Source organism: Chaetodon auriga, chromosome 24 (genome assembly GCF_051107435.1).
Source record: "Chaetodon auriga isolate fChaAug3 chromosome 24, fChaAug3.hap1, whole genome shotgun sequence".
Lineage (NCBI taxonomy): Eukaryota > Metazoa > Chordata > Actinopteri > Chaetodontiformes > Chaetodontidae > Chaetodon > Chaetodon auriga.
Genome location: NC_135097.1, coordinates 14,472,254 through 14,498,073, shown reverse-complemented (window position 1 = coordinate 14,498,073; position 25,820 = coordinate 14,472,254). Strand labels below are relative to the sequence as shown.

The 25,820-nt window shown below is 41.1% G+C and overlaps 1 protein-coding gene across 8 annotated transcripts in view; it reads right to left on the bottom strand.

The window, feature by feature from the left end:
- nrxn2b (neurexin 2b) overlaps nucleotides 1-25,820 on the bottom strand; it is a 623,496-nt gene that overhangs the window by 387,992 nt on the left and 209,684 nt on the right. The gene's annotated exons all lie outside the window — the stretch shown is intronic.

The window sequence follows — 25,820 nt, the reverse complement described above, 5'->3', positions numbered from 1 at the left end:
CTGTGTTTACCCACAGCTGCCAGAGAAGATACCCTGGGATTTATGCGCACCCTCGCTTCCTCACTTTGGTGTAACTGTTCCTTCCGGTGCGACTCATCCACTTATCTAAGCAGTGAGATGTTAAGTGAAATGCATTAGGGTTCAGCATCCCACCTAGCCATTACCACTGAAGCTTGTTGCAGGTTCACTTTTCACTCAGGCGATGAGCAGGGGAGGAAAAAAAAATAGAAAATCCAAATTACCATCCGCTGAAGCTAAAGAAAACATCGTCTGGGATGGAGACAGGGCCGTCAGCAGGCTCGTTAATGGGGGTGACTTGATAAACGGAGCAATTCATCATCAATTTCCTCAGCAAGGCACTGCGGAGACAAATTCTCCGCTCTTCTGGCATGGGGAGGGGGCTGCCCTGTCCTTGATGATTAATTTGAATAAACACAGCAACATCACCATTAATGTTGATTGCTGATTAAGTTCAAATCCATTATGTTGCCCAACTGAGATGGCCCCCTCCATTTTTCTTTAGTCATTTATTTCTCTCCATCACCTACTCATGATCCCTGTCTCATTTTCTCTATCCACATCTTAAATCTCTGTGCAACCATCCGAGGGGATTGTCATGAGTGCTAATGTCAGGTGCTGAAAGGTCTTGTAGTGAGGCAGTTAGCAAAAAACTGAGCCAAGATAATAAGCTGTACACATTATGCTTTCTGATAACACCTGATCCAATAGCTACAGGAAGGCTTATTATATATTCTAGGAGCCTGAAAATCCTAATACACTGGCTGGCAAGCTCGTCTGTTTATTCTCTGCCAACTAACTGAACTGGAGAGAAAACAAGTCAAGCGAGGTTAATGCGAGAAGCTAACAATATACTGTAAATCTTGATATGACTGAAAAGCCACATACAGTTGCCCTGGATTAGTGCTCGTCTAGTGGACGCTGAATCCTATTTGTGACAACAAAGCAGATGCTATAAGGAATTCTGCTACATGGATAAGGCCTACTTACATGCATCCCAAAGGGCCAACACAAAGCATATCCACCACTGTAAGCACAGAAGACTGCCTTCATTTCAAGGAAAAATCTGTTCTCATGCTCATTTTTTTTTTTTTTTTTGCTCTGCCCAAAACCCAGATTAGAGTTATTGAACGCATTACTCTGAAGCCATTAAAACCAAGCCATATGTCATTAAAGCAATATCACTTCTCCCGACGACAAGCCAAGCCGACGGCTGGTAAAACAGGTTGAGTAATACTGGCACTCACACAGTAAAAGCTAACTGGGTTGAAAACGTCCACACTGAGAATATCGGCTTTTACAAAGAAGCCAGCGTATTGACAAAGAGACAAATCAAAGAAGTAAACTGCAGACCAAAGGTGAACATAAACTTAATTCAGTTTGGCAAGCAGACCCCACACAGGCACACACATGCACACACACAAAGCTTCCCCTGTTGCTGTGGCAGAAGAAAAAATAAAGCTGCTGTCATTCATTCTTATTGAATGGGCTTATTTGAGCCAGTGCACGCAGTGTCATGATTACAAAATTAAAGACAAGTGTTAATCGGCTGTCGATTGAACAGTCATTAAAAAGAAACTGGCATGACGATACATTTCACAGCAAGGGATTACAGTTCAGTATATCTCTGCTTTCCCATCATGTGATCACAATTCCAGACAGTAAATCATCCATCTTTTTTTTATATATTGCTGTACATCATCTTTTCCCCTCACTCTACCTTTCCTAACCAAGGTATTTCATGAGGCACTGAGAGTGCATACTTCAAAATAGCTACGGCCCCATTAATAGTGAGGTGAGTGTGAGGGGCTATTTAAATCAACCGTGATGTGCCGTCTGAGTCCCCTGTTTATCACACTGTCATGTGGCAGGTAGTGCTGATCACTAGGACCAAAACATGATCTCTTCCCGACACGAAAGCCTCTACGGGTTCTTAATCTCCTGGGTTAGCCCACCCTGTGACAGCCAGAGTGTTTCTGTGCATACAAATTGCTACTCCGCTCCGCTCTGCTCTCATCCCGTCAGGTAGATAAGTGGCTTGAGCAGCTGCTGCAGACAGACAACTTTTATTAGGGTTTCAAGGCAAAAACAAGGCGCTCTGGGGCCGTACAAAGGTCATGGCAATTTGGGTTGCCATCTACAAAGAGTCTCTTCCCAGATGTACGGGGCGGTATATACTGTATATTTGGCCAACCTTGCACAGACAAACACACAGAAGTACAAAACATTCCAAGCCCGGCGCCTGTGAATGCAGCCGCACACACACACACACACACACACACACACACACACACACACACACACACACAGAGTTAAAAAAAAAAAAAAAAAATTGTCTGGGAGGCAAGGGCACCAAAACAGGCAGAGATGCCCTGAAAAGTGTAATTCTAGTGTTGCCATGACGATGGAAAGTGTCAGGAGAGTCAAGATGTGCCCTCAGCCCTAATGAGCTGCATGGAATGACATGGAGGGCAATGAAGAGGTTTGCAAAAATAGAAATATGTACAGAAAAGCAAGGCAGCATACATATGAGCTGACACTCACATACCAGACGCATCCTCGTTCCTCTTTTGTTTGTCTCGGAGTGACAAACATTCACTTTAAACGCCCATTTTAATAAAACACATGCAGTGTATAAAAGCAGTTTTTAGGTCAAACCACCAACCGTGCTTGCTCTGGAACTACAGTAATTTGCATTCTGATGCATGCAATTCATCATATGCTCAATCATGCACGCATATATACATAAATTGCACTCCTAACACAGTAAATTAGACTACAGTACTGGCTTCAGGCTTTGGTCTTTATTAGGCAGGATGGATTTAATGTGATTGTGGACTAATATTTGGCAGCGCCTGAGACTGGATGTTGTTTCTGATCCAAGACCAGGCACTGCAGAGTCAGACCACCTGTGGTACGCAGAATTAATATCCGATCTCCCCCAGACAATTTTTTCTGTAGTCAACAGTACAGGCTCTACAAAGACTAATGATCTATGCTGACAAAACACTATTTCCTTATGCAGAGTTGGCCAACAAAACTGTGAGGATCTCAACTTGAGAGACTCCAAAAAGTGTTTTAAAAGAATAGGTTGAGGATAGAGCTGGGATTGCAGTGCATCAGCATTTTGTTCTTCATTTACCTAGTGGATAGCAGCTATTTTCTATCGCTTCTACTGTGCTGCCGTTTTGCTGCAGAAATCCCCAAGTAATTAAATTAGTCTCGACAGAGCCTCCTTTCGATTTGTAATGGTGAAACACCAGGTTTCCAAAGTCAAATACCAACATTGCAAAGAGGTAAGAGCTGGCCAAACTAATAGTGGCTGGTATAACCTGCAATGGTGCAATGTGTAAAATTCTGTTGTCAAAAAGCAGAATGAGAAAGACAGCAGTATCAGGGAATGACCTGGGGAATAACTGACTGTGTCAGCACATGCATAAACCAAATCAAGAATGTTTCCCTTCAGCAAAATGTTCAAAACTTTTTACAGATGCAGTCAATTGTTGGAGACTGGGGAGCAAGATATAGGTTTGGTTTTCACAAAGAAATGTCAAAAACTACACAGAATGCAAGCTTTTTCTTGAAGACAAACTTGCTGTACACATTTACATTACTTGCTTTCTGTACAATAAGGGACTATGGTTAATGACACTGCTGGGCTGTTCTAAGGATTCACTACATTACATACTGGTACCAGTAGAGAGTAGGGGTGTAGGGCTCTTTTTTTTTTTTTATCTCAAAATGAATTGGAGTAAAATCTGATTTGTTTTAATGGATGACAGACCTCCTCCTGCACAAGATTTGATATCCACAAGACATTTACAGCTGAAGTGGTAAATTTTTCCTTTAACAATCACTTACTTCAGAAGTTAGTAAATATCCTGAAGTTCAGCTTTTTTTTTTTCCCACTTTCACGTAGCGGATATTAAATGCTGGAAATCTGAAGCATGAACTGAAAACGTCAGTAAATTCCATCATCTTGAGCATAACAAATATTTAATGTTTAATTCTCTATGAATAAATGAATCAATGAAACCAAGTGTTGGGGGGGAAAAAAACCACCAGCAGTGTGTGAAGCACATATTACAGTTTTCTGTTAGCATAGATCTATAGCATGACCACTGCTCTCCCCTTCTTGCTCCCAAAAGAAATAATGGACGCAATGGGGCAAAGGTTTATGAACAGAAATACATTATCTTTGCAATCAAGTTATTCCTGAGAGCTGTCCAAAACACAAGGACTAAATTTAGCCATGGAGGAAGCCCTAATCACGTCAAGCGCACAGTAACAGAGAGCCTCCAAACACACTGTCTCCCTCTCTTTTTTTCATGAGCTCTGTCGGGCTGGATGAGTGTGGCCTTAGGCAATATGAAAATGTTAAGATGTAGGGAGTCTTCTGCACTGCATTTTCACAACTCATATCAAAATCCAATCCCAGAGTCCAGAGTGTTGCATGTCAAAGTTATATTTCTGTGTCCATTATCAATGTAATGCGGACCCCACCATGGAGATACACAATGACAGGGATGCTGAGGTCCTCTAGATCCTGCATTAGCAACACATCAGGCAATTTTATTCTGTCATACACTAGAAGCAGCCTTATTATGGCCTGTCATTATGGTTGCAAAGAGAGAAGTCCAAATTTCAACAACAGTTCCTGCTCCAGGCTGGTGTATGATAACTGTATTCATATGCACTACATCTTTTTAAATATATTTCTCCAAACAGTCTAATTTAGCAGAAGTGGGTTTGCATATTCAGAGTTTTGAATTTACTATCCAAAGCAGCTACAGTAGAGCAAATTTGGGAATTAAGCACCTTAAACAAAACCCATAGTATAGAGAAAGGAGTAAGCTAATTCCCATAGCCTAACCACAACTTCAGGGAAGGGCGAATCCTATTTGGTGTGAAGTATCCGTACATACAGATGTGTTCAGCTTTAAATACTCCCTCTAAACCATATGACTGTTGTGGGCTTTTGATGGTTGACACTGATATTCTTGGACTGAAGCACCAAATAAGTGATTGTGACCAATGTAATAACCCAAAAATGACATGGTTTCAACATTTTCTTAACCTACTTAATCTCCAGTGATGCGAAAAAGCCTAACAGTTCTTATGATGGAATGACCATAAGGGTTCTTCATAATATACTGATATTCATGTAATAGTTGTTAGGGGCTCTGTAAATGAGAGTGACTTAGGGTTTAATGCAGGTTTAAGTAAAGTCCTTCTTCCATCTAGAGATTTCTAGGGTCCAACATTAAAGAAAATACAGAATATTTCAGTGTCAGTGTCCTAAACCTCCAGTTAAATCAGAGGTAAACAGAACTGGTAACAATCTAAACTTTAATTAACAGCAATGTCAGAAGAGATATGGTGCAGCATCCAAAGCCCAGCAGCAAAGTTGATTCTAGCATGTGGCGTTAATTGAATCAGATAGTTCGTATGCTCTCCTGCCCACCTCCAGCCCTTTGCTCTCCTCCTACCCTCCTCTTCAACCATGCCAAGAGAAGAAAGCCGCTTCACCCTTCTGCCATCCTCGCCTCCCTCCAACGCAATCAGCCACCTCACCGCTCCTCTCCTCTTTCTCTCTACATATCCACTTCAGCGTCTCTATGCATCTGTCAGCCCACACAAGCTTCCTACCTGCAATTTTATCATTCACTTAACCCCGGCCATAATACATGTTTCATATCATCATCTAGCTTGATGAATTCCAAAGCCTGTAGGTTGGGCTTTCCACTTCGCATCAAATATTTGCAAATCTGTAGCAAATACTTAAGCTTCATCTGGGGAACATCCATTCTGTTGTGATGTGATGAAAGGCTGCACTAGTAATACAATAGCACACAAGGTGCACATTAACCAACAGTGATTGCTGTTTGCATGAAGCACTTTCTTCACAGTTGAAGGAGATTCTGTATTGGTGTCTGGGTTTATACTGGCAGTGTAACTATAGATCTAAGAATAAAAGGCTTGATTACTGTGAACACCTGTGGTAAATGCAGTCAGTCTTTAAAGTCAGATGTTAACATCTTCTGGATGAAGGAAACAAGCCTTGTATGATATTATGCTGAGCAAAATACATAAATACAGACAACATTGTCTGTAGAGTGAGAAGATGGAGGCTTTGTAAGGAGAAACAGTGTAAAACATGACTGTTATAATAGCAGCTAACTTGCTGTGAATATATATTGTCTGCGTCTGTGCCAAGCTACCTGTGCGCCTGTTGGCGAGGCAGCAGAACAGATTCATCAAATGCATCTATCTCGCAGTGCCTCAGTGTGTTTTGATGTCGGTGAAGCTCGGAGGGAAGCCTCATTAGTCTAGAAACTTCAGCACATACAGGCTCAAAAGCATGCATGAGTGCACTAACGCCCACGTAAACACTTTGTGCCTCCACCTCAGACTCTGCATTTAGTCACAAGTCCAATCTGACTAAATGTCTGTGTTTGTGTCACGATAACAGAGACATTAGCAAACACATGTATTAACTCATTAGGGCTAAAATTAACTGGGTCAGGCTAGCTGAGAAGAAAAAGTCTTTGTAATGAACTCAAGTCATGGAGTTGAACTCCGATTAGAAATGGCTGAAAACAGGAAAGCTGAATGGAGAGCAACGCTCAGTCAAAGGGGCAGCTGTTAGGTGCAAGGCAGGACAATGTTCCTGATGGGATGCCATTTGTGAGTGTGTGTATTCATACTGAACCGTTCTCATCATGACAAAGAGGGCCAACAGTCATCTATCACTCTGCCTGGCTGAGTGTGTGTCAACTGTTCGGGTCGCACCACCTGCTGCAGGTGGAAGCAGTGTAGAGTGGCGGGCAATGGCCAGATACTGAGCTCTGGGTCCTGGCTATGTTTCATCCGTCGCTGCATCTAATCCATAGTTAACAGACCTATCAGACCCCTCGTCCTTCACTCTGACCTTAACTTCCACTCAGCCCACAGAGCAGGAGTGAGATACTGCTGATATAGTTCGTATTCCAAGTGGAGGATTGAGGTTTATGTTACAAATGTAAATTTCACAGCTTCATAGTGCAAATGCAGTGTAACACGCAGGACTTGCAAGGGGTTCAGAGGATTGTTGATCAAATTCCAGCAGCTAAACAATTATTCTGGCAGGTATAGTGCGATGTCTTTCTTTTAAAGTGTTCTCTGATTTGTGCGTTATCTTAAATCAAAAGTATTGCTGACTTCTCAAGTGATCACAAACTGTGATCAGTCAATAAGTTGCTATGTAGCCCTGTTATGAGCCACCAAGAAATGAAATGACACACACAAAGAAAGGCAAACAGTGGGGTAAACATGAGCTTGTGCACTTGGTATTTTCAGGCTCTCTCTGCATCAAAAATTAAAGGGTTGACAAAGGCATTTCAGAGAAAGAAAAAGGAACATGGGGTGAGTGTGAGAGAATGGAAAACATAAACAGCCACCCGCCCACAGACAAACACAACCAACCCCAACCTGGAGTGGTTCATGAGGAGGATGTTGACGTCGGCCCCAGCCATCTCCATCATTAGAACACAGAGTCAGAAAGTCCGCTCTGGCAGCAATCACTGGCCGAGTGGCTCAAATCACAGCACTATTGTTTATCCAAAACCACAATCAGAACTGTATTGTCAGAGGCTTTGTTGGACAAAAAAAAGGTCTGTGGCTCCCTCACACAATTAAAAGCCTTTGGACAGTGAGCTACAGCTTTTGTAACACTGTATGAAACACAGAGGCACTTTTCTGTGGGGGACAATGACAGAATCCACCTGAGGTGGCCTTGTTGTGAACAACTCTCAGTGAATGGGCTCTGCTGCTTTCATAGTCAAGGAACATTAGTGAATACTCTAGCTCTATAAGGCAAAGACAGAGTTTCAGCAGTTGAGAAGTGCGCCAAGCCAACACATCTGAGTTTTAAAAACGGAGAAAAACATCAAAGCTTGGACTGCAATTAACAAAAGGAAATATCTGCTTCAGTACCATTACCAATTCAAAAGCAGTTTACAAGTATTTCCCACACAGATTATACACAGTTAACGTGTGTAAAAGTTGTTCCACAGTACAATTTTATTTTCATTTTAATATATTTACATCCGCTTGTATCTAGAAAACTAAAAAAACAAAACAAAACAAAACACACACCTAGAATACTCCTCCAGCTGACATTGAAACCAATGGACAAAGGACACAAAGGACTCCCCCAAATGTAACATGCTCTGACCCAAGAGAGCCTCCAGCTAAAAGAAACAGCTTGCTGAGAAATGGCAATGAGCTCACCACCTCTGAGGCGAGAGCGAATAGACTGAGAGACCCCACATCAAAATCTAAAGCACTTTCTAAATGCTACAGCAGTGAGTCGCGGAAGAAAACAAGAGAAAAATAGCAAACTGAAGCCTGTGATATGGATTCTTTGAATTTTCTCTTTGGTTGTCTCTCTTAGCTTTGTCGAGTTTCTGTGTGTAACAATACATGATATTTGTATTTTATGCTCTGATGTTGCTGTCAAAGTGTTGTTAATAAATAAAGACAAGGAGAAAACTGGCATTGTGTTGGATTTCTTCTGAGAATAAGTGAGATTAGGACCAGCAGCACATTGTTTTGCGGCTCATCTGCTCATTATTTCCATTCTTAGCTTCCATGCTTTTGATGTCCAGTGTTTATTTATTTATTTCTTATTATCCTGAGCATATTCATATTTAATTTCTCCTTGTATTGCAATGTGTCCACAATCCGACGAGAAAAGTCCCAATTCCCAGCCTCTTTAATATATAGACTACCGTCTTTCTATTTGCCTCCGCAGAGTAGGGAGGAATACAAAACCTAATTCCTAAAAGTGGCCCTGTCATCAGCTGGGAGGCCGACATGTTGTTCCCAATCACAGCAGAGGCTTCAGATTCAGCCTCTCTTCTCCGAGCCTGGCTGATTACAGCCTGTTTGGAATGGTGATTACACAGAAATCAGGGACTTTCAGAATGCAAAGCAGAGGTAAAGCCATAAGGTGGATGAGTGTTTGGAGTCAAAATGATGTGTGGGACTTTTCAACATTACAAAAATGACACCTAAATAGATAAATACAACAACAGCTACTGCTACAGCTATTATTATTATTATTATTATTATTATTATTATTATTATTATTTAAATGTTTATTATTCATTCTAAATAACAGGACTAAGGTCAATACTGCATATTAATGACATATCCAAGATATGTTGGATATTCTGTGACACCAGCAGAGAGGATAATGTGATTATAGACAGATGGCCCTAAAATTTATGCCGTGCGTGCACAGTATTTCACTATGTTACCTGAACCTTCTACTTTTATATAAATATTCTATCAGTGACAAAGCACTGGACCAACAAACGCACTACATTTGAACTAAACTAAAGTCAACTAAATGGGTGGTAGTAATCACAGCAGTGCCACCCACTCTGTAGGAGCATGTTGGCTTGGTGCTGCCAGCCACAACAGGGAGCCACTAACTGACAAATGCCGCTCTATGTAGCTTGATTAGCTTCAGTGGTGAATTGAAACTTATGGTGTGAACTATGTCTCAACATTTTTGTGCAAAAACAAATGAGATAAAGCACTAAATACAACTTTAATCACAGCCCTCTACAGAAGACCCTACCTAATATCTGCAATATTGCAACAAAAAGCCAAATATTTCACCCATTTCACAATATTTACATCCATTCTGCTCCAGGCACTTTCCAAAGTGAAGGAACGTAGCTGCGGTCGCGTGTAGACGTCTCTATAATTTGGCACAGGACTGGGCTACATTGTACACTAAGTGCATCATTTATAATATTAGGTGACATATTTATCAGAACTGTGTCACCCCAGCAGAAGAGGTACCTCTGCATTATGTACACATGCACTTGCTTTACTGCAATGTCAGACATCAACTATTACGCTAAATAAATGCTACTGTACTACCAACCAATTCTATTTGTCAGGCATATAACCAAGTCTTTTCTGTTCGTCATTGACATTAAACCGTCGAGTGATGATCAATTATACATTTCCTTCTCCATTCACTGCACATCAATGCACTGAAATTCAGACAAAGTGTACAGAAACTGTAGACACTGAATTGTATTGTGGACACCTGGGAGTAACGCTTTCAGCCTCCATAGAACAAAATCATAGGAATGTGTTCATTGCCATTCGCTGCGCATTCGCAAAGACATGAAAATCAGGCAATATAGGTGCAAATGTGACTCTCTACACTATCCACACAGCTGTAACCCCCCTTCATACACACACACACACACACACACACGCAAACACACAGCAACAACACTCACAATCACACATCCCAGACCCCACAGTCAAACAATGATGAAGATGTTGTGTAAGTCATATGGAAGGTCATCCACTCTTATGCTCATTAAACCATGTTACACAGTAAAGGCTGTTTGTCACCGAGGCCCTTGTGAATCAGAGCAGTCCTTGGTTACACCCTCACGCATTTATCAAAGGTTCCTCGTGGGTGGCACAGTGTCCTTGGCAGAGAATTCCTTCTAAAAGGGCACAATGCACAGCAGAGGTCATCTGGAGCTCCATGCATTGTGCAGTTTACTAGAATAAGCAAACTGTAAACACAAAGAAAGAGTAAAAAGAGAAAGTGCAAACAGAGTCTCGTCCATGTACCACAGGATACATTGTGTTTTGATTATCCAATGAAAGACCGGAATTATCTTATTATCTTATTAATTGGGATCATGTGAAACTGGTGAAAATCATGAGTCAGACAAAAATCCACTTAGAAATTTTAAAATACCATTTGAGCGACCACTGTGTAATTTATACATGTCATCGTCCTTCTCTTTTTTCATTTACTTGCAGAGTTTAGTGCATTCTCAGCAGCTCATTTGCATCTTCTCCTCGTTTTTCCCCCTTCACATTCTATTACTCAAACATTTGCTGATCTGTTTTCATCTTAAGAGGACATCAATTACTGGAAACTACAGTGCACTGGACAGTGTCGTCTTGCAGAAGGAAACAGCCTTGGAGGATTGGGGATTTAAAATTTGGCTAAAAGTGGTTTAAATCAGGGTAATTTGTTGGTTAAAATCTTACATCCACAAACAAAAAAAAAAACAATTTACCATAGCACAATAACAAGCATGGACACACATCACATAATCCACCACAGTTGTGCAGTCTGGATCCCAGCCTGCTTGAACTTGTTGCTGCTTAACAGGAGAAAAGAATCACTGGCAAACGGGAAACTGACATGAAGGTTGTCAGCGTCTCCACATTGATTGGTTTTCCTGTTTGCTGCGGTCACATAGCAGAGCCATCTTTAGATATTAAACTTTGAAGCACTGTCACAAAAGTCAGATTTTTGTTCAACAGCTGGCAGCCATACGAATCTAAGTGCGTATCAAAAACCTCAACGTGAGCGGGAATGTGCCGTCCCAGCAAATCAGCTTTACTATACAATCAAATTGAACAAGCTGGGAATGGACAGAAGATATCTTTTTTTTATTTACTGGCAATTCTAACAGAAAGGGGACACAAACACCTGTCAGTGTTCTACATCCTGGCCTGCTCTGAATTCCAGTCAAGACTGTGATGGGGCCGGAGCAAAATGGAGCTATATTGCTGTCAGAGGCTGTCAACGTTTTAATAACTGAGTGCCTCTCTGCCGTTCTCACACGCTGACAGGAATGCAGATATTTCCCTTGTTTTTTTTTTTTGCTGTCCTGCCTGTCTGCTTTTCTTGCTCTTGCCCCTCCTTTCTCCAATGCCACCATCCGCACATTTCCATCTCCATCATCCTTTCTTTGTTGCCCCTTCCCACCATCGAGCCCTGTGAGATCAATCAAATAAATACTGCAGAGACATGGAGAGAAAAAAACAAAACTCTTTTCCTCTTTCTGTCTTTCTTATTCCCATCTTTTACTTTTCTCTCAGTTTCCTCCAAACTACCCCTTATATCACTAGCCACTTACTCTCTTCTCTCCCAATTCCTTCATGTCCTTTCCTTATTTTCCTCTCTACCCTGCTCATCTCTCAGTCTCTTGCGCTCTTCTGATCTGTAAGGCTTCTCATGTCTCTCAAGTCATCCTAATCTTACAACATCAACTCTGTAATGCGTCTCATTATGAGTGGTGGGCATGGCAATCAGAGCTATAAACCCTCGCTCTCCTCCAACCCTCGCCTCCCTTAAATCCACTTTAATTCTAGCTCCTGAGTGCTGCACGGGGGGTGTTATAAGTATTCAAGGCCAAGACTCCGGTACGATTCAATTCGCACAGACACACACTTCAGCTACACACAAGCACACACCACCCATTCCAAGCACAGCCTGATAAAGTTGCCATTGGAGCAACTCCTTGAAAATACACATTATGTCTTATGAGTAGATCTGCATCCTTCACACCTCAAAATAAGGTGACTTTTTCTATTTCTCATGCTGTGAAAAACAGGCTGCATGGGATTTACACATGCAGATAAGCAGAAAAGCTCACATCCACTGACAATGTCGGAAGCTATCACTGGTGTTCTGCAGGCCGCTAACCACGTTCACGTTATAATTGAATTACCACATTTTAGCAACCACAGTCCTCCATATGGCTCATTCTCCCATGTGACAAAAGGTAAATAGTGCTTTCTGTTTGTGTGTAGTACATGTGTGTGCATTTCACTGTCGTCCTCTCGAGGAACTTGTGCTAATTAGATGACACATGAAAGCACATGAAACAATAGGTGTGTGGGCGTGTTAGGACTGTAAATGCGCCTGTCTGCTTGTGAGATGGCCAATGCTGTCATCGTGTATATTACAGGGTAGACAAACACATATTTGCAGTCTAATTGAGTTGCTGCTTCACTTTCTGTCATTTAGGAAATACAATCTATCCCTTTATGCATTCAGGGTGTTCAGGGTGCTAACTCAAACTCCACATCTTAGCTGTGACTTTGCATTGGTAAATCCTCTACATGAATCGATGTTTATGAAGTAAAGTTAAGCCATGCCGGGTGGCAAAGATTGGAAATTGAATATTCTCAGCACTGTCCAAAACTCGATACTGCAGTGTGGAAGGTTTTACACACAGAGACACTAACACACACACACACACACACACACACACACTGGCATAACTGTACATTTTATGTATGGTGAGCTCAGCCTCTTTTGCTTTGCTCTACAATTTGCCAGTTTGTAATGTATTACTAAATGTTATCCATTATGTTCACACATCACTGAATAATTAGATTTATATTTATTATTTAATATGTGTAGTAAGAGCACATAGTCTCAGCAGCAGGAATGATGTGATGATCACAAAATAAGAGGAGGCATTTTACTCACATAGCAGCAGCAGCAATATCATGAAGTCATTTACAACTTCTAATCACAGCGATAGGATCGCTCAGGATCTAATGGTAAACAACATTCTGTACTTTTCTGCACATTGGATAAGCTGCAATGCAGATACTCCAAGTTTATCCAGCCAAATGTATGGCAATAAATAAATAAAATATTGAGTGTGGCTATTACTTTGAACGAGTACTTATATGATCAACTCTGTACGTGCATTGCATTCAGTCTATGGGGGATTCCAACACATACATACATGATCAGCTACAGTGGTGATAACGGTTGGTGTCGCCGTGTGGAGAAACTCAGCTGTGCGTTAAAAGAGCTTACCAGCCAAAAGATTAGGAGTGCATGCCCAGCGCAGCTTCTGCTTCCTCTCTCTTCTGCACGCCAACGAGCACTGAACTTTAATTTACCGTCAGTATTAATGTGAATTTTGATATTTAAATGGTGGCTTTTCAACTCAGAACCCTGATAGCTGATATCTGATTGAATTGATGCAACATCATATGATATAATATGCAGTTTTGGGCAATTATTTGTTATCGGGACATAGTAAAAAATATTATAGTTGCCAGGCCCATCAGCAGCCATGGAGCTGAAGCCTGTGTCTGGCTTAATAACAGTTCATTTAGAAGGTCTTTCTTAAAAAAATAGAGTGATTGTATTGCCAATACTTTGACGCATTTGCCATACTGTAAATATATTAAACTGAGATATTGAGTGGAGGGTATTGCAGGTTTTCCATATCCAGGTACCTGCTGCTGTGTGATGGCTGCAGGTATCTAATAATTAAAAAAGTCAACATACATGAAGGTGCTGTGCCACTGGAAGGCACACAATTGTTACTTTCTGTAATGTTTATGGACCAGTCTGAGAGAGGCAGCAGTTAACCTACAGAGATGCTGCATATTCTTCACTTAGGAGCAGTTTTATTTGTGTGGTGAGAGAATGAGAGACAGAGCTTGAAACCAGCTGTATCATGCCAAAAACTACACTAGATAGAGAGCAGAGAGTCAGTGCTTTTCTTTTTTTTTTCTTTTTTTTCTTCACGTGCTGGGCTCTGTAGCTTCCACAAAACTGACATGAAATCTATTTTAAAAGTACAGCCCACTTTATCTGCAGTGACACAACAGCCATGAAAAAATGGAGGAGGGACACAATGAGGCTGAGAAGAGGAGAAGTGTTGCATAACTGTCTCATCTATATTAATTACCTCTCAGACAACAGAATTTATGCTTTACAGTTAAATGAGAGGGGATGGAAGACAGAGATTGTGAAAAAAATACATGAATACACAAAAGCTCTCATCCAAATCACTGTCTATTAACTTTCTGTTATGTCTTGGATTTTGTTGCAATATCAGGTTGCATGTTTAAGCATCAAGTCAGCTGACTGTAGGAAGTCTGTCAGAAGCAGGAAGCGTGAATGTAACTGTTTAAGCAAAGGCAGAGATGTTTTAAATGAAAAAGAAGAATAATACAATAGAGCGTAAAGATAACAGTGAGGGATTAAAACATAACCTAAATGAATTATTTTTCCATTTATTTTTTCCCCTATCTGATATTTCAACTAACTGAGCTTTCTGAGTGTCCAAAAGACATCAGGATCTCTGCTGCTGAACATTTCTAAACTGGATTTTGCACATATATTGCACACGTGAAACTCAAGATGCTGTTTGATTCGGCTCCAAAGGATACTCCATTCCAAATGCACAGGCAGAAACACACATTAATTCACACACACTCATGGGGTCAGAGGAGGAGGAACAAAGAGGAGGAGCAGAAGACAGTCAGGTAAATGATGGTGATCGTTTCTGTCAAGCCCATATTTTTAGCAAAGTGAACAAATGCTATTCTATGGAAAGTAGGAGCTGTCAAACTGTCATAGAATGTATACTTGTGTGCAGGGACATGTATATATATCTGTTTCTGAGTGTGTGTGTGTGGGCATCATGTAGGCAATGGCAGAATGACGCACTTTTATGATGTCATCTGTCCTCTGGAACAGATTGGATTTAATTGGTCGGTCGTTTCACAGCCGCATGCCTCTTTTTAACAAGCATATCTATCAATCACAAACATGCACCCACACGCGCACACTTACGCACCAACAGAGGTTCTAGTAAAAACTCAATCATCTCTGCTGCAGAGTGGAATACACCTCCTCGCACTACACTCAATGGCATACACAAAATTTTGTGTGAGTGATTCATATCAAAATATACGACAACTCTTAGATCTTGCGCACGCAGACACACAAACACACACACGCGAGCATAAATTACTAGTGTCTCCCTCTCTCAATAAACACACACTCTTGCAGCTATTGGCCCTCTTGTTCTCACAGTGTTCGCCGAGGCCCTTACAACATGAATCCTATTGTGTCTGTGCAGTGATAGATCAGCCTTACCCTCGTAGCCTGGCTGTGTCTTACCCCAGAGCAAACCCTGTGTTCTCCTAGTTTGCAGGCCTTAGTAGCACTGATAAGACTCCAGGTCTACCGGACCCCAATTTATCACCTCCAAGCACCAGCTCAGTGGACACTTTTCTACACAGCAACACCACAGGACTGCTGAGGAAGAGTTAAAGGACAAACTGATGTGTTTTTTCCACCATTGTTGTTCAACTTAGCCTTGAAGTAATGGGAGCATTGACAGAAAAAATAACCACAGGTATCTGTGTTAACTGGGAACTGAGGGAGACAGTCTGACTGTTGCCATCATGTCAGAAGTCCCAACCAATACATTTATTGCTCTCCGCATTGGAAAATAAATTGAACAATATGTGGTGTTACAACAACCAAGTGGATGTAAACACCAATTCTGAGTCTCAATTTCTCCCAGTATCCTACTTTATTGCGTGCATGTAAATGGAGTGTGTTTGTTGAGGCTGTAAAATGCACCAAAGAAGGAAATGAATGCATGACTTTGGTGTCTGTCTTTTGCCTGTCTCCCCCCTAAAAGCTGGTGCATCATTTTAGATGATTCCACTGGACCATATATTGTAGACCATGGACCATCTACTGACTCACAGAGATATATTGAGACAGGAGGGGCTGCGATTAAATCTTGTGCCAGCCACTGACATCCAAACATCCATCCAGCAAACATTCACACTCTGTGTGAGACCAGAAGCCAGGGAACCAGGGTCCAATCAAACTCTAGCTAGTCCACCATAAAACAGCAGAGCAGCAATGCAGCAGCCTCAGCCACAATCCCAACTAGACTCCTGGCACTTGTACTGGTGGCTGTGGGGTTCTTTTCTGCTGGTTTATGAGATGGGATGTACCATAAACCTGGCTGCTGAGATGGTGGAATACAGATTATTTATTTATTTTTTTAAATCCATCGTGTCTTATCATGCGAGGTAATAGAAATGGGCTGTACAGTGCTTTAAAAATGTGTAGAAAGCACAACGTGTAACTTCAAACCATTTACTGGGATACTTCAAGACTGAATCACAGTTGCCAAAATGGTTTACAAAAGAACATTACAAACACACTAAAGTACAGACTGACCCTGGAGTTATCATAAATACATGGCATCTCTGGAACACCTGGAGTAATTTAAGCTTCTGACCTGACCTGACCTGATCTGGCAACCACATTACTACCATTGCACTTAAGTGGCTACTTGCCATGTTACTGCACCATTATGCCAAGCTTTTCAGGAGAAAAGCACAAGTTCTTATCTACTAATCACAGTTCATGGTAAAGCTGCATCCATTTATCTTAGTGATGAAAGCCATGATTTAATAAACAATGAATTTCATGTTCATGTTTCTATCTTAAATGAAAGGGTGCACCGCAAACAAAAGCTGCGCTAATGTGTGTAATGAAATTCTAAGCTGTGGAACCAGCAGCCACCACAAAAGACTGAAAACCGGTTTGTGAAGCATAACAGAACATATCCGGTATTTCCACGTGCCACTTTATCACATGCCTGATTCGCTGAAAAAAAACAAAACATCCTCTTTATGTGTGTGCGTGTCTGCATAGTGGTGCTAATACTGGTGGCAGGGGGCATCAATGATCTTTCAACATAAGCACTTGTGTTTGTGCTATGCTTTATCTCCATGCTTACTGTATGCATCCTGATGTGTGTGTGCGCGTGTTCATATCCAGACAGCTTGATTCATGGGCCTCATCCCTCCTATTGGGTTCCCTATCGATCAGGCCTGCTGTGGGCTGCTGCTGACCGTGGTCTGGGAACCACAGAGCAGTTATCACTAACAGATACACAGTGGCTGTGGCATGCTGGGATCCCTGGGCTCCAAAGCCTCACAGGTGGGGGTGGGGTGAGACTGGGTTGTGTTTAAATTATGCAGTGATTAATGTAGGAATAACGTCACATGAGACCAGATGCTTTAAGTCATCAATCAGGAAATGAGGGTGTTGCCAAAATAAAACAATTGTGCAGAACAGCTACACATAAAGTAAGCATTAAAAAATGAAACCTAATTTTGACGTATGCTAAGGATTGTGTGTGAAGGGGAAATGATTAAAGAGTAGTATATTTTATCACACTTTGCTTATACAAGAAGAGGAGGTCAACTGTTTCCACAGTAGCCTGATTTGTTCACATTAATCATATGAGGGTTTCACTTATTTCACAAATGATATAGTTTGTGTTTAAAATTCAACATCGTGAGCAAATGATCTCTATCACAGTGTTTATGTAAGAGTTTTTAATCCTTCTTCCATCACAGCAACTTCTGTGTTTTTGACTACAATGCAGCCTTTCTACATGTCTTTTTTTTTTTTTTCTTAAGTGACAGAAATAATCTTTTCATTTCTGTCTGTGCAGTAGAAAAAGGACAGAATCTGATTTTTACATTAGCACAAGTCAGATGAGATCTCTGTCGTGGCAATATATGATCTGATACCAGTCTTAGAGCTTAGTTTAAGCAAGATAGAGAAATGGGAAAAGTGTGTTTGTGAAGTTGCTAAATATGCCAGAAGCTCAGTGTCTGTCATAATGATGTATGAACTATCTGCATCGCTGTATTATTCTTTAAGTTTGCACACACACACGCACATATACGTGCATGCAAACCAGGGCTGTCAACAATACTCAATTCAAATAAAAATTAGAATTGGAAAAAAAATACATACAGTTTCTGTTGTCTAGTAAAAAACTATTTTTTGTTTTGTTTAAACAAATCTTACTCTTTAACAAATGTATCTCTGCAGAGTCATCAGACACTTACAATACCAATCTCAGCTGGTTAGTGGTAAAAACAAATAGTTTTAGATGATGTACTTGGATGGTATACAAATGGTCAGTGCAGCCTGTTTCACATGTGCCTGCTGCAGCGATCTCACTAAATACTGGGAAAAATGTTGTTCCCATTAGTCAATTACATAAAACAACATGGGAAAATAGGGTCCATAATCAGATATTATGTGAGCAGAATTTTGGCCGGGATACTGAAATTTCCCATGACGTGCAGCAGCACCAATTGGAAAAGCTGCACACAATGTCACTGTTCAACATTAATGTTGTGTCATTGATTGAAAAGGAAATATTTGTTGAGCTGAAATGTGCAAATAATTCAATAAAACTGTATAGAATATGTTGTGTTTATTTTCTAATGTGTAGGTATGTAGATCTTTTAAAAGACACGATGCTGAAATAATGTCCTAGTATTATGTCTTGTTGTACTGGTTTCCCCTCTGATGGACATAATGCACAATTTCACTCTAACACACAGAGCCCAGTACTCTATGTACTCTTTCTTTCATAGACCTGCTTAAATCACTTCAGCCCACTTAATACCACAGCCAGACTAACATAGTTTGCTGCAGTCCAGTTTGTCATTACTTGCACAGGATGAGCTGTATACCACACATAAAGTGCATAGTCTAAATGTGTGCACCTCACACAGCAGATGGACACAGTCAACCAGGTGTGGTGCAGTCGAGTAAAAATGAAAATAAATAAATAAACAATAGAAAGGTGCAATCTAATGACAATGATTATTTTCTTAATTAGTTTCTTAAGACAATTAAGTGGTAAGTTCATATGTCAATCAAATTTCAATTATTCTCATTATTTCTATTCCCTTTCCCAGTGAAACACTTTGTAAATGTTTCCGCAACTCAATCCCATAGTGGATTACCTTTGTGACATTTGCACTTGACTGAGACGTCACTGCTAATGATCATTTACAGATACTGTATGTGTGACTTATGAATGCCACTGGGAGTGCTGAGGTATTGTATATGTAGCAGCAGCTTTGGTAATTGTCAGCTGTGAAATTATGAAACATGACAATCGATATGACATACATTTGGTGAACTTTGCAGTTATTTTCCGCTTCATGTTTAACAACTGGTGATGCACAAGGTTGTACATCAAAAAAATGACAGCCATGTAAATGTACATGTCTGGTTAACGGTGGCAGTGGGGACCAGGCTGGTTTTCAATACTGTCAGATGCCACATAAGGTGCCTGACTAGGTTTCCAAAGTCACTGCACTTTTTCTTAAATTTACAGTTTAACCTTGCCCAAAGACCATTTGTCACAACTCTGTGCCTCTCCCGTCACAGTTTAACTTATATCACTTTTCTTTCCATTTCAAACTTCGAACATGATCTCCCTCTGTCTCAGACACACAATTTTCTCTACACAGTGCTTCTGTGTAGAGTTCACTGGTGAGAGCACACAGTCCATTAGAGTCTGCAGGAGAAGACGGTTTGGCCGCTGACTACGTCTGCCACCGCCTCCTCAGACCCGCAGTCACACGGTCACAGCTCTGAGGCAACACAGGTAAGTCTTAGTCTGTGTGTGTGTGTGTGTGTGTGTGTGTGTGTGTGTGTGAGAGGGGGTGGGGGGGGGAGAGAGAGGGAGAGAGAGAGAGAGAGAACAAGACGGAGCTTCAGATGATCCATGTGAGGTTGTATATGCTGAGTGTTCACTTCAGGATTTTACAGTTAAAATTTCATGAATCGGGTATGGACAGAGTATTTTTCAAGAAATTAACATTTATTCTACCATGCTCATTTGTTTCTCTCCTTTTTTTGAGAGATGAAAAACCTGGCAAATCACCTCGTCCTCATGTGGTGATGTGTGTTTCTTATCTCCTGCACCCACAACATCATGTATATCAAAAAAGGAGTGAACATAATCAAGTTAGGGAATGAACGTAGTCAATCTAATGTGCATTGATGTTTATGTATGTTTGTAAGGTAGTGTGTGTTTATGTATGCCATTGGCCCTGGGCAGTATCCAGCACCAGCTGTTGGTAATAAGCTATGGCTGTGACCTCTAAGCTATGGAGCTACAGGGCACCAAGTCCCATCTACAGCAGTAGCCTGGCCCTATACTTAGCAAACACCCTGCTGCTCCCATAATACCACCACATTACGCTGTCTTATTTCTCTCCCCTTTTTCTAATCACATGCCAGCTCCTTCTCTACCCCCTCACGGAGCCAAATCAAACTAATAGATGTGCAATGAGCCTGCCGAGCATTGTAATGAAGTTCAGCCCTGGACTCGACACAAACGCCAAAGGGTATCGTGTGAACGGATGCCAGGGAAGAAATATGAACAGAGATAGGACGTTTTGTGTTACTTAAAACATCAGGGGATTATCTGAAGGTTAGGTCAACATGGAAGGATAAACTGTAAGTCTGCGTGTTTTTTCTGCTCATAGTCCTTCTTCCTCACAATCCCGCAATTGAGTCTTGCAAGCGTGTGTGCGCACACTGCATGCACAAACACACAAAAGCAACTCTTACACAGCCAGCTCACCTCCTTGACATGCTTTGTTCTCCCTGAACCTTTCATCTCTGCTCATTGTTTTCCCAGAGTTTTCCCCCGTCTTTATATTCACACTCCCATACTCACTCTCACTTTCCGGGGAGATGCAGTTTTTTTTTCCTCACAGTGTACAGTAAATCACACCTTTACCGCAGGTTAAAGAACCCCCAGACTTGCTGAGAAGCACCACCTCTACCGTGAAATCAGCATATTTCCACAGAACTTGCATTACTGTAGTTAGTGTTAGTCTCTTAAGAACCCTGAATCAAATTAGCAAATACGGGAAGTCTCCTCTGTGCTGTGATCTCTGATCAAGATGGAAAGATTTAGTCATATTTTACGACAGAAGGAAATCAAACCTGAATGTTGGGGGTCTGTGCAACTTCTCTTTGATTTGAGGATTAGAGCTCTGGACTGTTCATCGCTGTCTTAACAATTACTCTGAGGCTAATAGAAGCGGATACCGTTAATCTTCACACGCTGGAACCAATGTAGATCTAGCAGTGCTCTCCATCGCTTATTCCTAGTGTGTAGCCTCACACTGCTCAGCTGAATACACAAAGCTCAACAATCACACACTATCAACACACTGTCATTTATAACAATCCAAACGCAATTTCTCAGCAGTCAAGATATTACAGTTTAATTTATTCGTTTGAGACAAGACATGGATAAAATATAACAGCGGCAGGTTTGAGTGATTGCCATGTCAGGGATTTCTGCAGCCTCCCAAAAAAAAAAAAAAAAAAAAAGCCGGAAAGTCAGCAGAGCAGTAACAGAGTTACCGTCAGCAACATAAACATTTTACAAGTCAGGATTTATTGTCATTAGTGTTAATGATGTCATTTCTAAGCCCTACCACAGTCACACTGAATATACAGCCAGACATTTATGGCTTTTCTATACTGCGAGAAAGGGTCAAACCTGCAATTCCACATGAAATTAAAATCTGTTCTGAGTGATAATGACCGTTTTCTTAGATCTGAGTACCTCCATGACAATGACCAGAGAACCATCTAAACCAGCTCCAGTCTGAAAGAAACTGTAACAAAAAGAACAAGGGCGACATATGTATAACATCAGTGATCCACATACTGTTCAGCAAAAACAAAAACCCAATTAAGTCTTAAAGGAAGGAGACAGACTACCGTCCCTGTCGAAAAGAGCCTGTCAGGATACTCGTGGGTGGGAACAATTGTCCACTGACAATTTTACAGAATGCATATTCTACAAGAGGAACATTTCGATAAGGGAAAGGGACATTTTACCATCAGTTGTAAATGTAATCCAGCTACATCAGATAGGATCTACTCCAAATGTGAGATGCATATCAATGCCAGAGGAGAGGCAGCCTGTTTAATTTGAGTAGTTGGCACACAAATGAGGCCAGTGTGTTCTATTAATCTGAATCCGAACAAAGGGCTTAAATCATTATCACTTCCTCATGTCTGCCTATCATTTTACGATCTATAAATCCATACATCCAAGCATTCTTCCACATTTGCTGGTTCAAGTTTCAGCTATTTAAGCCACCGTTGTGTTAAGACACAGTGAAGCATAAAATGGCATAAATGGCGCCTAAAATGGAGCAAATGAACGGCTGTTTAATTGTAGTGAGTTAAACTGGTTCCCTGCGGTAGGGGATGAGAGCCGGTCGCCTTGAGTAGTAATTATCTCAGGTAGCTATCTCATTACCACCCTCCTCTAGTATGTAAATGTGGCCACAGGCTCAGTTGTTATATTGTAGAACGGCCATTTTGTGGGGCTCCTCTGAGGTTGTCCTGTTGATCACCAGGCAGGGAAAATAACTTAAGTACTGGTTGTGTTTTCAGGGATAATAGAGCCTTTTTATTGCCTTGCTTTCCACACTTGTGGTTGATGTGTAAGACTTGTTCAAGAAAGTTGCCAGATTGCTGCTATCAAACAGAGCATAGCCTCTGTGTGCATCATTTTAATGAGCAAGGTGATGACGGAAATTCAGAAATTAGGAAAGTTATGAACCATTTCAGTGTTCACAGCAGGGCATTTCCTTCATGCCTGTATTAGCTCAGAATAAAGCAAATTTTGTAATGAACTTCCCCACAAAAAAAGAAGCATGACTGAATTAAAAAAATAGCTCTAAGCATGGACACATTCTGTGGGGGTTTGTCTGACTATTTAACGCTTTAGATACAGAGTGTGGAGAGAAACAATATGTTCTAAAAGTGCCACCCTCCACCCAGCACAGAGCCTGAATCCCTCATTTCCTTGTCCAAATTGTAGATGTTTGGTTCACTGAGCATTCGCAGTAACATGTTTGGTGAGCAGGCCAATCCCATTGCAGCATCAGCTTAAAGAGGTTTCTACTGGCTCTGACTAGCCTGAGGTTGGCATTCAAGGGAGGGAGAGAGAAAAAAGGGAAAGAGAGATGCTAATCATCTGAGCTGAGGAGAACAAGGCTTGAGAGATGTACACAGAAAGATGTCTGTGCCTCTGCCAATGCCATTTTTTGGAGTCAGAATGAAATTCTGCAATAGGATAAGGATCGCCACTTGTAGTGTGTCTGCCTGCCTCTATATCTAAGGGACAACAATTATCTCTGCACTACCTGCCTCATAAGGCTGTCAGTGAAAAGAAAAAGATGACTGTCTAGAAAAACAGCAATATTAACTTCCAGCCATGATATATTTTGCAACACTGATGTCAAGCTGGGTGTGACGTCCGTTCCCATGTGGATTTGGACAGCATTTATCAAATTCTGACAAAGCCACAGGGGAATGATGGGAGAGTGTGCGTGCGAGCATGTGCACTGCACCAGTAAGATCTGGTATTTAGTTTACACAGCTGATCCATTTTTAAAGAAATGGAGGAAAATGATGCATCTCACCACCAATAACAGTGATTTGACAAAGATAGTTTGGTAATCACAAGATGTTAATGACTGCCACGCTACAAAACACGACTTTTGCGCAGGCAACAAATAATGTTGGAATAACAGTACTTATTAATTTATGTACACAAAAATAAATACATTTTATCACCTAAAACTTAACTACTGTAAACCACTGAGCTTTAGTAGTGTTTCAGGAGAAGTGCTACTGTTCTGCTCAATAATCAATGCGTGCTACACTGCATGCAGAACAAAATATAAATAAATAATACGTAAAAAAAAAGCTGTTCAGAAAATGTATGATGACAGATTTGTGGAATTTTTCCTTGTGGGTCTACAAAGGTCGACAACATGTACACGCACAAAAATTCACACACACCAGAGCTGTGTTGAATTTGCAGACTGACACAGAAACAGCTCGTACCTCAAAAGCAAAACTGAATTATCTCCTTCCTTTTTGCCTGGTGGTCTTAATGACGATGAAACTCTACTTGCACTGGCCTCCAATATCAAATTTTAATTAGTTTTTTATTCCTTCGCCTCTTTGGATCTTGATTCTTGCAGGGTATAGTAAAAAATGGGTGTGGTATTTGAAGGTTTTTTTTTTTCCTACTCTGCACTGCACCCCGGGGCTGAACATGTCCCTAACCAAACCTCCACTCCTCACCGGGTTTCCAAGCTGCCGCAGACAGACAAAATGCCACATTAGTATTCAGATGACATCAGATCTGTGGACCAAACACTCTCTGGACAAAGCTTGACAAGTAGACAAAAATATACACATAAAAAAAAAAAAAAAAAATTATATATATTTTTATGTATAAAGATGAGGAGACTTGAATTATCACAGTGCAGAACCCTCAAGGGAAAACAGACCCCATTGGTTAAAAACCTTTTTATCATAACTGTGAGCATGACTGCATGTTTTTCTCATCACATGCTACACATTCTGCTGTGCTGTAGATTACTATTTGCAATTCCTAATGCATAGTAGGTACTGCAGCAAGACAAAGCTAATTATTAGGAGGCGTGCGATAACACTGACACATCACTAAAGCAGGAGTTGGCTGCTGCAAAGTGCTGTGAGCTAGACTTTTAGACTCTACCCATCTCATTTTCTTACTGTTGGTGTGAGTTGTTGATACGTTCCATTAGTCTGTCCATCTCTGCTCTCATCCCCCTATCCCAATCCTACCCCTCGGTCATGTCTTCACCGCCCGATTCCAAATGATGTGCTGATAGAAAACTAGCACACTGTGACATGTCAGCATATTTACAGATAAAGTCTGTGTGCGTGTTTTAATAAATGCCTTAATGGTCCAGAGCACTTGAGAACAAGTACACAACAACACAGAGGATGAAATGGTATTTGCCCATAACTATGCATTTCTCTCCCATAAATTACACAAATGGGAAAGCCATTCTGAAATTTAGTGCAATGTGGAAGAGCTAAAAGAAAACGAGCCGTTAATAGTAGTGAGGATATGCATTGTACATCTGAATAGCCACCAAATCCCCCATTCAAACAGGGGAAGCGTTTGAAAACAGATTGAAAGCCTGATACGTGTAGTGTTCACACCCACTTGAAGCAGAGGAACAAATAATGGGTGAAAATTATACAGCATAACCACATGTGCATAGTAGCACAAGTCTCCTCCTGAAATCCATACCCCTCAATCTGAACCACTGCATCTCAGCCAGCACATGAGTCACTTTCGCAAACAATGAATTTGATAGGGAACAAGATTCTGATGAGGCCGTCAGTGTATCTCAACAACTTTGTACAGCACAATGTTAATGAAACAGCACTGAGCCCGGGCTCCCAAACTGGCGAGCCA